Source organism: Mastacembelus armatus, chromosome 22 (genome assembly GCF_900324485.2).
Source record: "Mastacembelus armatus chromosome 22, fMasArm1.2, whole genome shotgun sequence".
Taxonomy (NCBI): domain Eukaryota; kingdom Metazoa; phylum Chordata; class Actinopteri; order Synbranchiformes; family Mastacembelidae; genus Mastacembelus; species Mastacembelus armatus.
Window position 1 is genome coordinate 19,296,802 of NC_046654.1, and position 11,537 is coordinate 19,308,338.

Sequence of the window (11,537 nt, forward strand, 5' to 3'; positions counted from 1 at the left end):
AGGATTAAAATCCAACCCCACCTTTTCCATGTAACAGAAATCCCAACTCAATGGTGAAACCCACAGTCAATGGATAACGCAAAGTACAGGAACAATGATTCTTGCTGCACTTGCTAAGTGTAGAGGCACTGATATTTTGGCTTTTAGTAAAAGGAAGTGATTTGAGGTAAGTGTCTTCAAACTATTTGGATTATTGGAAGGTGGTGTTACTGTTTCCTGATCCTTCAAGAAGACTGAGTACTTTCCTGAATTAAATGCTCCCATACTCATCTATAGTGAGAGCCAGATGGAGGATTGAATAACCACTTAATGCCATACTGGATCAGAGTATTTTCTATTTTGGAAGTTTTCCATTCTTCAAGAGCCTTTCTGAGCTCTCATTTTGCTCCAATAAAGTTCGTTCCATTCTAAGAACGTATTTCCAATACCCGACCTCTTCTTGCTATGAACATCAAAGGACATTAATGAATGAACCCATGTCCATTGTTGCCGTAACTTCTATATGTAAAGCTTGTGTAGCCAGATATGTAAAGATAACACCATATCTTTTTGCAGTTGTTCTTCCTCGTTTCACATTAGATGGAATGAAGTAGTCCACTATCTCCAGCTGTTCTATGCAATCTTCTGCAATCTCTCTCCCTTCACTTCTTGGGTGCAACGAGATCTTGAACAACCATTCAGAGATTCCAAGGCCATGTGCAGTGTTACACCAACCTCACCTGCATCACATTACCAAGCACACCCCAGAGTTAGATTCAAAGACAGAAATACTATTGCTACTTGGAAGAGAGGTTCTTAGGGTGCACAACATCTGGGAGCTGATCAATGGGGCCCGACATTGGCCCCTTTGCCCAGTGTTTGGATTTAGGCTGGGTGGTGATAGGCAATGCACAACAGTCAACATGTTTAGACTAATGTGTTGGAAGGGGGACATCCTACAGTTTTTCAGACATCCAGCAAATGTTCTATTGCTTCTTAGTCCATGAGGACCATCAAAACATTTTTTATGATAGAAGGACAATGACATCAAGGATGTTATTGAGTACCGAATGAAGGTCCATATCTTTGGCAACATCCCACTGTCACTTTTAAGACTCAGAACTCCATGACAGGTCAAGTTTTTTCCCTGTGTGTGGATGGGATTTGGCCAACCTTTTTCTCATGCTAATCCTTGCTGGGATAGTTTTTCCAACTGGGAACTTTTGACTGTAATTTTACTAGGAGACACCTCATTAGTATTTTGGTAACAATGGTTGGGTACGAGTTTACTATACACATGACTAGTGTTTTATACTGTTTGTACCCGTTGTTGTTTTCCTGTAATGGTACAAGTGGAATTCAGCATGGGGGAGTGTAACAGGGTTAATATTGTATGATTCCACTTGTCACTACCTTCATTTGAGTTTATATGTTTTGGCTGAATGGGCAACCCCCTTCGGTAGCTGGTAGTGGTAAGTGCCCAGGGCACAATGAGTATGCTGTGTTGCCAACTTAGCGACTTTGTCATTATATTTAGCGAGTATTCAGACCCCTCTAGCGACACATTTTTAAAAAAGCGAATAGCGACAAATCTGGCGACTTTTTCTGATGTTACTGGAGAGTTTTGGAGCAGTCCCTCCCAGCTGCAGTCACAGCAGGAGATGTTCACGCCTCCGCGTCCCGACTGCAAATGAATCGCGCGTGCGCGAAGCCGCCACTGGCTGATCCCGCCCCGTCTTGTAGGCGAGATGTAAATGTAAAATGTTCTGTACTGATGCATGGCATAATAAAAAAATTAAATTAAAGTTAAAAAAGTAAAATGTTCTTTGTCTAAAATAAATCACTGCATTTTACTCAGCCTCAGTCATTTACAGCAAGACAAATGTAATTATTTCTGAGAACTTATTAACTGCAGGCCGTCATGCTACATTATATGGCACAGTACAACTACTTTGAGTGTCCTTTATTCTGTCTCTTATTTCTTATAAAGAATCACAATTGTCTCTTACTTTCCATTTCTGAAGTTGGCAAAAGCGTCCATCACAATTACAACACGTGCCATGGACATTATGCAAATTGCGCGATGGCGTCATTCGGCGACTTCTAGCGACTTTTAGGACAGCCAATAGATACTTTCCTTACTGACGAGTTGGTCACACTGTGAATATGCCACCATGTCATAAGAGAGACCAGCGAGTCTCTCTTATTCCCAGTTCCCACAAAGTGGGTCGCTGGTGTTGACACGATGTTCAGATATTGTGTATTTTTGTCTTATGTCCATTATATGATCACCAGTTAACTGTAAATTGCAGTAGTGTCATTTGGAAGACTTGAGTTTGTATACGGTACATTGTTGAGCTCAATATGCTTTTAATGGAGTAATACATGTATGGAATTAGGTGCTAGCTCACCTGCCTGTGTCAAGCCCATGCCTGACTGGTATTTGTTTTGTTTTCACAAGACAGGCATTATTTTACTGCATTTTTTAAATTTGTTCATATCATTACAGTATGTCACCATTTCATGAGAGACGCACGAGTGTGCTGCACCTGCCTTTATCAAGCCCATGCCTATTTGTTTTGTTTCCCAGATTAAAATTTCATAGATTTCACAGATTAAAATGAAAAAACTAAAAAAACTAAACCACACTCCAGTCTCTTGGCTATCATTCAAACACAACGCAGATCGATTATACGCAGGGGAAGGCAGAGACGAACCATTTGCAGCTGACAATCCAGGTGAGGCACAATTCATCTCGAACGCATCTAATAAACAACGCTGAGGTCGGGAGGGAGGATGAAGAAGCATGGCTGCCTGAGGGTTGCCTAAGTCACTTCGAACTTAGTTTCGGCTGCTCTCATTAGTATCTGCGCTTTGGCGTTTTCTTTAGGGCAGCATTTTCACTTGTGTTTGTTACCTGTCTTCCCCTCTCAGTTGTCTTCTAACCGTAGTACGAAGGCTGATCGGCTTGTTGTAGCTCGTGGTAGCTGGTAACACGCTACTAATGTGAATACTAAGGCTGGGCTATCGGCCGGAGATGAAGTGGACAGGGGAGGCGATGCGAGGTCCAGCTACATGCAGCTTTATTTGCATCTTCCCTGGCAACAACATACACCACAAACACAACAGTTGTAACAACTTAACCTGGGTGTAATAGACGCGGCTTAAACTAACTCAGAGCGGCCCCGGTGGCGTGGCTCATTTCGGCGGCTGCGGAAGAGAGAGAGAAATAGCTTCCCCTGCGCCCGCTAACAACAACACAAACAAAAAACTACCCACAATTCCACCTTCTTACAGGGCCAGGCCAGTAACACTACCCCCACTCTGGATGATGATTAATCCCTTACCATCACTCCAACACATTAATACATGGCAAATTAACAAAGGCACTATAAATCAAATACTTCCCTCTACTGGTCATAGACAAATACTTAAAGGCCATAACATAGGGAGACTGTGCAATGTTCACAAAAGCTCAAAAAGCAGTCCATGTCGACATCCTGGGAGGAAAACAGTGGGTTAAGAGATGTCAAGGGCAAAGGGCGACACCACCTCGCCCCCCTTGCAGGATGATGAGTGTCCTGAGGCCGTGCAAGGTTGGTAGGAGGTGGACCGGTGCCGGATGAAACAGGTAGTAGAGAACCAGTGCCCTCACTGGTTCCTGCAGTGGGGTCCTCGGCCTCGGGGAAGACGTCCCACAGCTGAAGGGGTTCAAGTTCAGTGTCGGAATCTTCATTAGACAAAGGGGGTGGCTCCTCCTGTGTTGTTGATGCATCTGTGGTCTGGAAGACCCAGCTACTGTCCTACGGGGTCCTGGAGAGGTATGGCTTCAGCTTGTTGTGGTGAACGACCCTAACCTTTGACCTTGGCCCCTTTTTGATCTGGTACACTAGATCGTCCAGGAGGCCCACAACAAAATAAGGGCCTTCGTAGGCAGGTAGGAACTTCCATACCTTGTTCCTCACTCTCTTGGTGCCTTTAATTAGGTACCACACAGTGGCCCCGATTGGATGCTGAATTTGGCAGATATTTTTATCATACTGCTTCTTGGCACGTTCTGAAGACTTCCCCAGAGCCTCTCGTGCAAGTTGGTGGGAGAGCTCCAACCATTCCCGGAGCTGTGGGACATAATCTGGTAGGAGCTGGTACTCCTGTCACCCGGTGGTAGACCAACAGCCAAGTCAATTGGCTCTGTAACTTCATGACCAAACAACATCATATTAGGTGTTAGGCCTCTGGAGCTGTGTTTGGTAGCCCGGTAAGCCATAACTGCATAAGGGAGCATTAAATCCCAGTCCCAATGACACCTTTCTGCTGTAGCGGCCAGCGTCTTCTGTAGGGAGCCCTGATCGCTGTGTAAGGTGTATGGGTCTCCATACCTGCACACCCACTCTGAAACGATCTTTTCAGCCACTGTCGAGGCTTGTTCGCAGGGAACTGGATACACTTCCACCCACTTACTGAAATAGTCCTGTACGACCAATATGTATCTGTTATGTCTCTCTGTTTCATTTAACCCTCTGGGGTCGACGCACGCGCCGGCGCGTTTTGACGCATCTTTTTCTGATAAGGCCGAAAAAAACTTAAATTACTCCGTCAATTCTGATCGTACAGATAAAAGAAGCATATCATTCAAATCTGTAAAGGGTCTAGTTTTAGTGGTATACCATCATAATAACAACAAAACGTTGTGCTTTTTTTAAATAAAGAAAGCCAACAGGGTGCGCTCTCGGACTTTTCTGTCTCTGCCATTTCTCTTCACAGACGCGTAAATAAAACAACCAGAATCTCAGCAAATACTTGGCTCATAAAAATAAGAATTATATGGCTAGAAAGCTTGAAATGTTTTCTTTTGAGTGAAACAATTCAAGTCAAAAACAAATCATCACTTTTTATTTAATCCGTATGAACGTAAGGAGAAGTCCGTTTTTTCCTGTCTCACCTCATTACAGGCAATGCGACCGCGCCTTGTACACTGTCCACTGTTCACATGTAAATAATCTCAGGTGAACCAGGTAAATATGTGCACGCCCCCGAGAAATGACACAAAATATCAAACTTCATCATAGAATTTACTCACTTTTTCGGCCCGTTTGGATGATGGCGCGTTACGCACGTGAAGCGGCGCTCCTTACATTCCTCACAGAGACAAATAGTTTAGCTTGTCCTCAGAGTAAAAACACTGATTTTAACTCAAATGAGGATCGTTTGCTCCTCATTGTGTTGTATTGTACAGCACTAATCCGTCCCATCTACATTGACTGAAAGGCTCATTATGCGCGGCTTTGTCTGGACGTTCAGTGCGTCTTTTGTGTTCTCAGGTAAATCACATGACTATTCATCCTCAGACACACCCTCTTGCATATGGCCTTTCTGGACAAAAAGTGTCTTAGAAAATTTAAATCAGTGTATTGTTTTCTGTGAATGTGTGAACAAGATGACATTCACAGCACTCTGAAGTAAACACTTTAGCCTACAACATGCAGGTCTCCAAAGTCTTGTGAACCAATGTTCTGTTTGTGTTTTATGGTCTTATTTCAGTGAGTAAAAAATTGTAGTTTTTCACTAGCCATGCATAAACACTTTTTTCTCAAAAACACAATAATGTATAAACTTGAAGCTCACATATTATTGTAGCCAATTTTGTGCTGATTACAGTGTTATCAGACTTTAGACATTAATATGTTTAAAAAACACTGAAAAAAGCACAAATGTCAGGACATGTCAAAATTTGTCCAGGCCCCAAAAACCCCCTCAGACCCCAGAGGGTTAAAGGCCCCATGAGGTCAACTGCGATCCTTTCCATAGGTGCTCCCACCCACACCGTGCCCATGGCGGCTTGTGGCGTTTTCTTAGGCCGGGCCCTAGCAGCGCAGCTGGTGCATGAACGGCACCACAATGTCACATCGTCCCTAATGTTGTACCAATAGTACCTGGTTTTAAGGCGTGCTAAAGTCCTTTCCCCTCCAAAATGGCCTCCGATGGGACCATCGTGCATCTGCTCCATCACAGCCTTACGTAGTGTGTGAGGCAGGAGGATTTGAGGATAAAACGTCCTGCCTTCTTTGCAGAAGAACTTCCTTAGTAATATTTCATCTTTCAGGTATAGTCTTTTCCACTGTGACCAGTAGGCTTTAGTAGCTGGGCTGCAAGCAGCTATATCATTCCAACATGGTCGGCCCTCCCCCTTATCCACCCACTGCCACATTGGTGCAATATCGGGGTCGTACTTTTGGGCTGTTTTGAGCTGCTCTAGTGTCCAACCTTGGAACAAACTAGTTTGAGGTGAGTCACTCACTCGGTGTATGCTTGGAAAGGCTGAAGTGCTGCTGCTATCTGTGTTCACTACCCCCCACTAGATGTTGCCCTGGGGTGAATGTGAGAGGTGGAACTGGTGTGAGATAGTCACATGGATCACACTGTACTGCCTTGTTCTGGCGCTGGTCACCACTAAGCCCAGGTTCTGGTATGGTGCAGGCGCAGGAACCCTGACACGGCCGTCTGGAGAGTGCATCTGCATTCTGATGGACATTACCTGGTCGGTGGACAACCTTAAAGTCATATTCAGCCAGCTTTTCTAGCCACCGTGCCAGCTGTCCCTCAGGTTCTCTCAACCTGGTCAGCCAGCGTAAGCTGCTGTGGTCGGTTCGGACAATGAATGGTCTGCCAAGCAGATACTGTCTAAAGCTGGAGGTAAAATCCACCACTGCCACGAGCTCTCTTCTGGTTGTGCAGTAGTTTTGTTCTGTGGCTGACAGTTGCCTGCTCCCATAGGCTAGCACCCTCTCCTCACCCCCTTGGACTTGAGATAGAACAGCTCCGATCCCACAGTCACTAGCGTCTGTGTCAAGAAACATTTCTCCACCATCGAGGGGGTAGCCCAAGACAGAGACCGATGTCAGCCGTCTTTTTAACTCATCGAACGCTCCTTGACACTCAGCAGTCCAGTAGAAGCGGGCATATTTCTTCGTCAGTTCGTGCAATGGTTTGGCTACACTGGCAAAGTGTGGCACAAAGTGACGATAATAGGAGGCTAAACCGACGAACTGCCGGACTTCAGGCACATTTCTAGGTGTGGGCCAGTCTCTGACTTTCTGGGTCTTTTGGGGGTCAGTAGTGATACCTCTGGAAGAAACTAAATGCCCCAGGTAGGCCACTTCCTCTCGAAACAGACAACACTTGGGTGGTTTTAGTTTTAAATTAGCCTGTCGCAGCCTGGTGAAAACCTGCTCCAGCCGCTCTAGCATTTGGGTGCTGTCCTGCCCTAACACCACAATGTCATCTAAATACACTAAAGTCTCCCATTGGAGCCCTGCTAAGACACGGTCCATAAGTCTTTGGAAAGTGGCTGGGGCATTACATAACCCGAAGGGCATCACATTCCATTCAAAAAGTCCTTTACGAGTACAGAAGGCTGCCGCTTTGCGAGCTTTAGGTGTCATTTTCCCTTGCCAGTAGCCAGAGGTTAAGTCGAGGGTGCCGAAGTACCTGGCATTAGACAGTGTGTCAAGAGTGTCCTGGATTCGTGGCAGCGGATAGACATCCTTTATTGTCCTTTCATTTAGCAGCCTATAGTCCACACATAACCTGGGGGAATGATCCTTCTTCTTCACCATCACAATTGGTGCAGACCAGCTGCTATTGCTGGGTTGAGCTAGACCTGCGTCGAGACTTTGTTGTAGCTGCTGGTCTGCGGCTGACTGCGGCCATTCTGCGGGGCGGCTGTTTCACAGGAGGCCCCGGAGTGGTCTGGATATCATGCTCCACAATGCTGGTGCAACCAAGATCAGCAGGACTGGTGGAGAAAACATCACCATACGACTGCAGCAGGCGGGCTAGCTTGTGACGGTCACCCTCCGACAGGCTGGGACAGCTCTCGGCATGCAGGGCCTGCAAATGCATAGGGACAGAAACAGAGTTAATGTGCTCCGGTGGGACAGAGAGCTGGACAGGCTGGGCCCCCGGGATCCCCAATACTTGGGCAGGCTGGATAACACCAGGCTTCTCTCTTCAAGGTAACGGGTGTGGCTCCTGGGTTGAAAACCCGGATAGGGCTCACTGTAGATTGCTGGCGTCGGACGACAGGGCGCGCCACCAAGACGTGATGTCTCTCAATGAACATCTTGGTAGGACTGAGCATCATGTCCCCACTGGCAGCACATCGGGGGCGGAAGAAACCAGGCACCATGTACTCGCGACCCGGCTCCAGGGTGGTTGTGCGGGGGACTCGTGCCAGGTGAGTTGCAGGCTGGCCACTGGGGTCGTAATGGGGCACTAGCTCCCCAAAGAGGGCCATAGTCCAGGCAGGCATTGGACTGTTGCAGGAACGGGTGCCCTATGATAACTTCCATGCTTTTGGCTGTTTCTGCCATAATAAAGTTCACGTCAGTTGTTCCACCCCCCACTTGGACTGGCAGCACAACTTCTCCCAGGACAGCTAAACCCCCAGGCCCTATCCCCTGCAGGACCCTGGCCGTAGCTGGCTGTAGAAAGGCCTAGAATGAGCTGGGAGGGCGTTGAAGTGATGTAATGGCAGCACATTTCTTCGGGCCCCCGAATCCAATAGAGCACAAAGTTGTAACCCATGTATCAGTATCTGAATGGACACCTCTTCCTCTTGACTTCTATTGCAAATGATCAGTTTGCTGGTGTTAGGCGGTGGGTTCAGAATAAAACTCCCTTGTTTCCGTGGAGGGTGGCGTGGGGAAGGGCACTGTCTTTGTAGATGCCCCACACCGGAACAGTTATAGCAGACGACCTCCCCAGAGGCACTCTTTTTGAACTCGGCCTTGTTAAACCGCTGCTGGCGAGCTCGTGATGTCCCCTGGTGTTGCTGGTAAGGCGTTGCCCGTGTACACTTTGGCTGGTCATATACAGTTACCGGGGCATCCTCAATCACTGTAGCTGTCCTTGCTGAAGAACTCCGGGGGCCCAGGCCAGGGCGCATCATCCGTGTTACAGCCTGGGCTGCTTTCTTCGTGGTCTCATACCGGTGGGCTATGTCGTAAGCTCTGGCTAGCGTGCAGGGCTGTTCTTCTAGTAGCTTTTGAATAATGTAGGCATCTGTCATGGCATTGGTGAAGATATCCACACTGACACGGTCCTGCTCCAGAGTGTGTGCAGGGCTTCACGCGGTTCTCTTACTCGCCGTCTCAACTCGATTCCTATGGCCACAGCATGTTCTGAATGCAGCCCATATGCAGCGTCAACCTCCCTTTTAATGCGGTCATAGCTCCAATGAGCAGACTTTGTGGATAATAGCACCGGCTACACCCGTCAGGCCAAATCTAAGTTGGACAGCTTTAGTCGGTTCAGTCCAGTGATTAGCTTGTGCACATGTTTCAAAATGGTAAATAAAGTCTTTCCATGACCCTGTTCCATCAAACTGCTCTGGTTGCAACGTTGGGATCCTCTCTTTAGGACTGTAGCATTCCTCATCACTACTGTCGGAGTAGTCACCAAGCACAAGGTGTGTGGGATGGCAGCGAGGTACTGACAGTGCTCGCCTCGGGCTGGGTTGACCACCGTCACTCAGTTCAAGCTCCCTTATCCGTTGCCGTGTTGCATCGTGGGGCAGGGACTGGTCACAACCTTGAGCTAGCACGGCATATCTGGTATTAGCATAGTGTACAAAGTGCTAATCTGTGCTTGTGCAGCAACACTGGGAGTGGAACAATGGCAGTTCCCGGCTGTATAACAGGTCTGGGCAACATTATTTACATTGGTGTCATGCTCAGGAGCAAAGGGTGTCGGTGACATATCCTCGCTGTGATGAGCTGCCATAGACTGACAATCAGTCATCATAATTTGTGTCAAGAAGGGGTTCGTGCATATCGATGGTGGTGGAGTAAGCTGCCACGTCGCTCCCCGTTGCAGCATCTGTCCGCGGCCAGGCTCGTTACGCGCAGGTGTAGTTAGCTCCGTACTAGCCAGGAACGGGTTGGTTTTATTACCGTTATAGTCCACAACCAGTTTGGCTGGGCTCATTTTAGCTCGAGCAGTCTCAGTCATGTCTAACCAAAACGGATTTGTGCTCACGTTATGTTCAACAACAGTTGTAACAACTTAACCTGGGTGTATTAGCCGCGGCTTTGACTAACTCAGAGCGGCCCCGGTGGCGTGGCTCATTTCGGCGGCTGTGATAGATAGCTTCCCCTGCGCCCGCTAACAACAACACAAACAAAAAACTACCCACAATTCCACCTTCTTAAAGGGCCAGGCCAGTAACATGTTACAGTTGTAGTTTAACTAGAATATAAACGTTTTCGCTGTACAGTATTATCTTCACTTGAGTGATTCCAACGCTATTGACTACTCGACAAAATTACTGTAAATATACACATATAAGTCGCAGGACAGGGTCGAGGAGTAAAAGTGCGTCTTATAGTCTGGAAATAAGGTAATTAGTTTTGGTGCCTTTTTGGTGGTCACAACCTTACTTGCCATGTCCCTTAAAACAAGTAATTTCACTACATACCTTTTGGCTGCTGCATGGAGCAGCAGTTACACTTTTACACGGCTGGTCATAGTGATGTTGTTCACAGTGTGACAGTAGGTGGCAGTGCAAGCTAATTGAAAAGACTTGAAGTGGACTATTTGAAAAAATCTATTACAAATAAAATAAGTTTGTTTTACACCTGTGAATGTTGCAGTTACAATATCTATATTATTGTGCTTAAGTGTTTTTCCTTTGTGTTATGTTCATTTATGTACTGTGTGTACATCTAGTCAGGGATTCGTAATGGTTTTGTCCTCTGACCCCTTAAAATGCAACAATATTTTTCAAAGTCTTCTGAGTTTCCAATCCCAGTTTATGGCATTTTTTTTAGACAGTTGTGAACACGTGAGCAAAAAAAATTGTTTTATTTGAAGATTTTTAGATATCTAGAGATGTTACAGTATCAACTATATCACAAGAAAAATCTAAATTGAGTGAAAATAATGGCAAATATAATTCTGTGTAACAAATCTGTATATTTTTTCCTTCTAATGTCTCAAATGGACTCTTGAGGGATCCCAACGTCCAGTATGCATAGACTACAAACTCATTTGGACAACATATGTCTTGCATTTCTGACACAATAATAACAATAATATTTATCATATTTTTGGTCAGTCTGCAGTGATGACTTTCTAAAGTTGTAACAACAAAGTTGATGAAATGTTAAAATTTGTATGTGTAATTCAAATTATATTTACAACAAAAAGCACACATTTGTAATCAAGTATATCCTAATATAAATAATTGAACTTGATGCATTAAACTGAATGTAACTATGTGGCAGTGCAACACAGAACTGCATAGTCTGCAATAAATATACAAAACGTACAGGTTCAATGTTCACCACAACGTTCATGTCATGCATTGCCATCCACGAGGTTATGACCTTGAGCCATCACTGATAGCTCACAGTACTGCTTTTCCAGGAAAGAACAATGTCATATAAGACATTCTTTCCATTCTTTCTTTTTCCATTTTCACCATTCATTAAAGAAGAGTGATGGCTTCCACAGATGTACACACACATACACAGGTACAACAGTTAACCCTGACCACA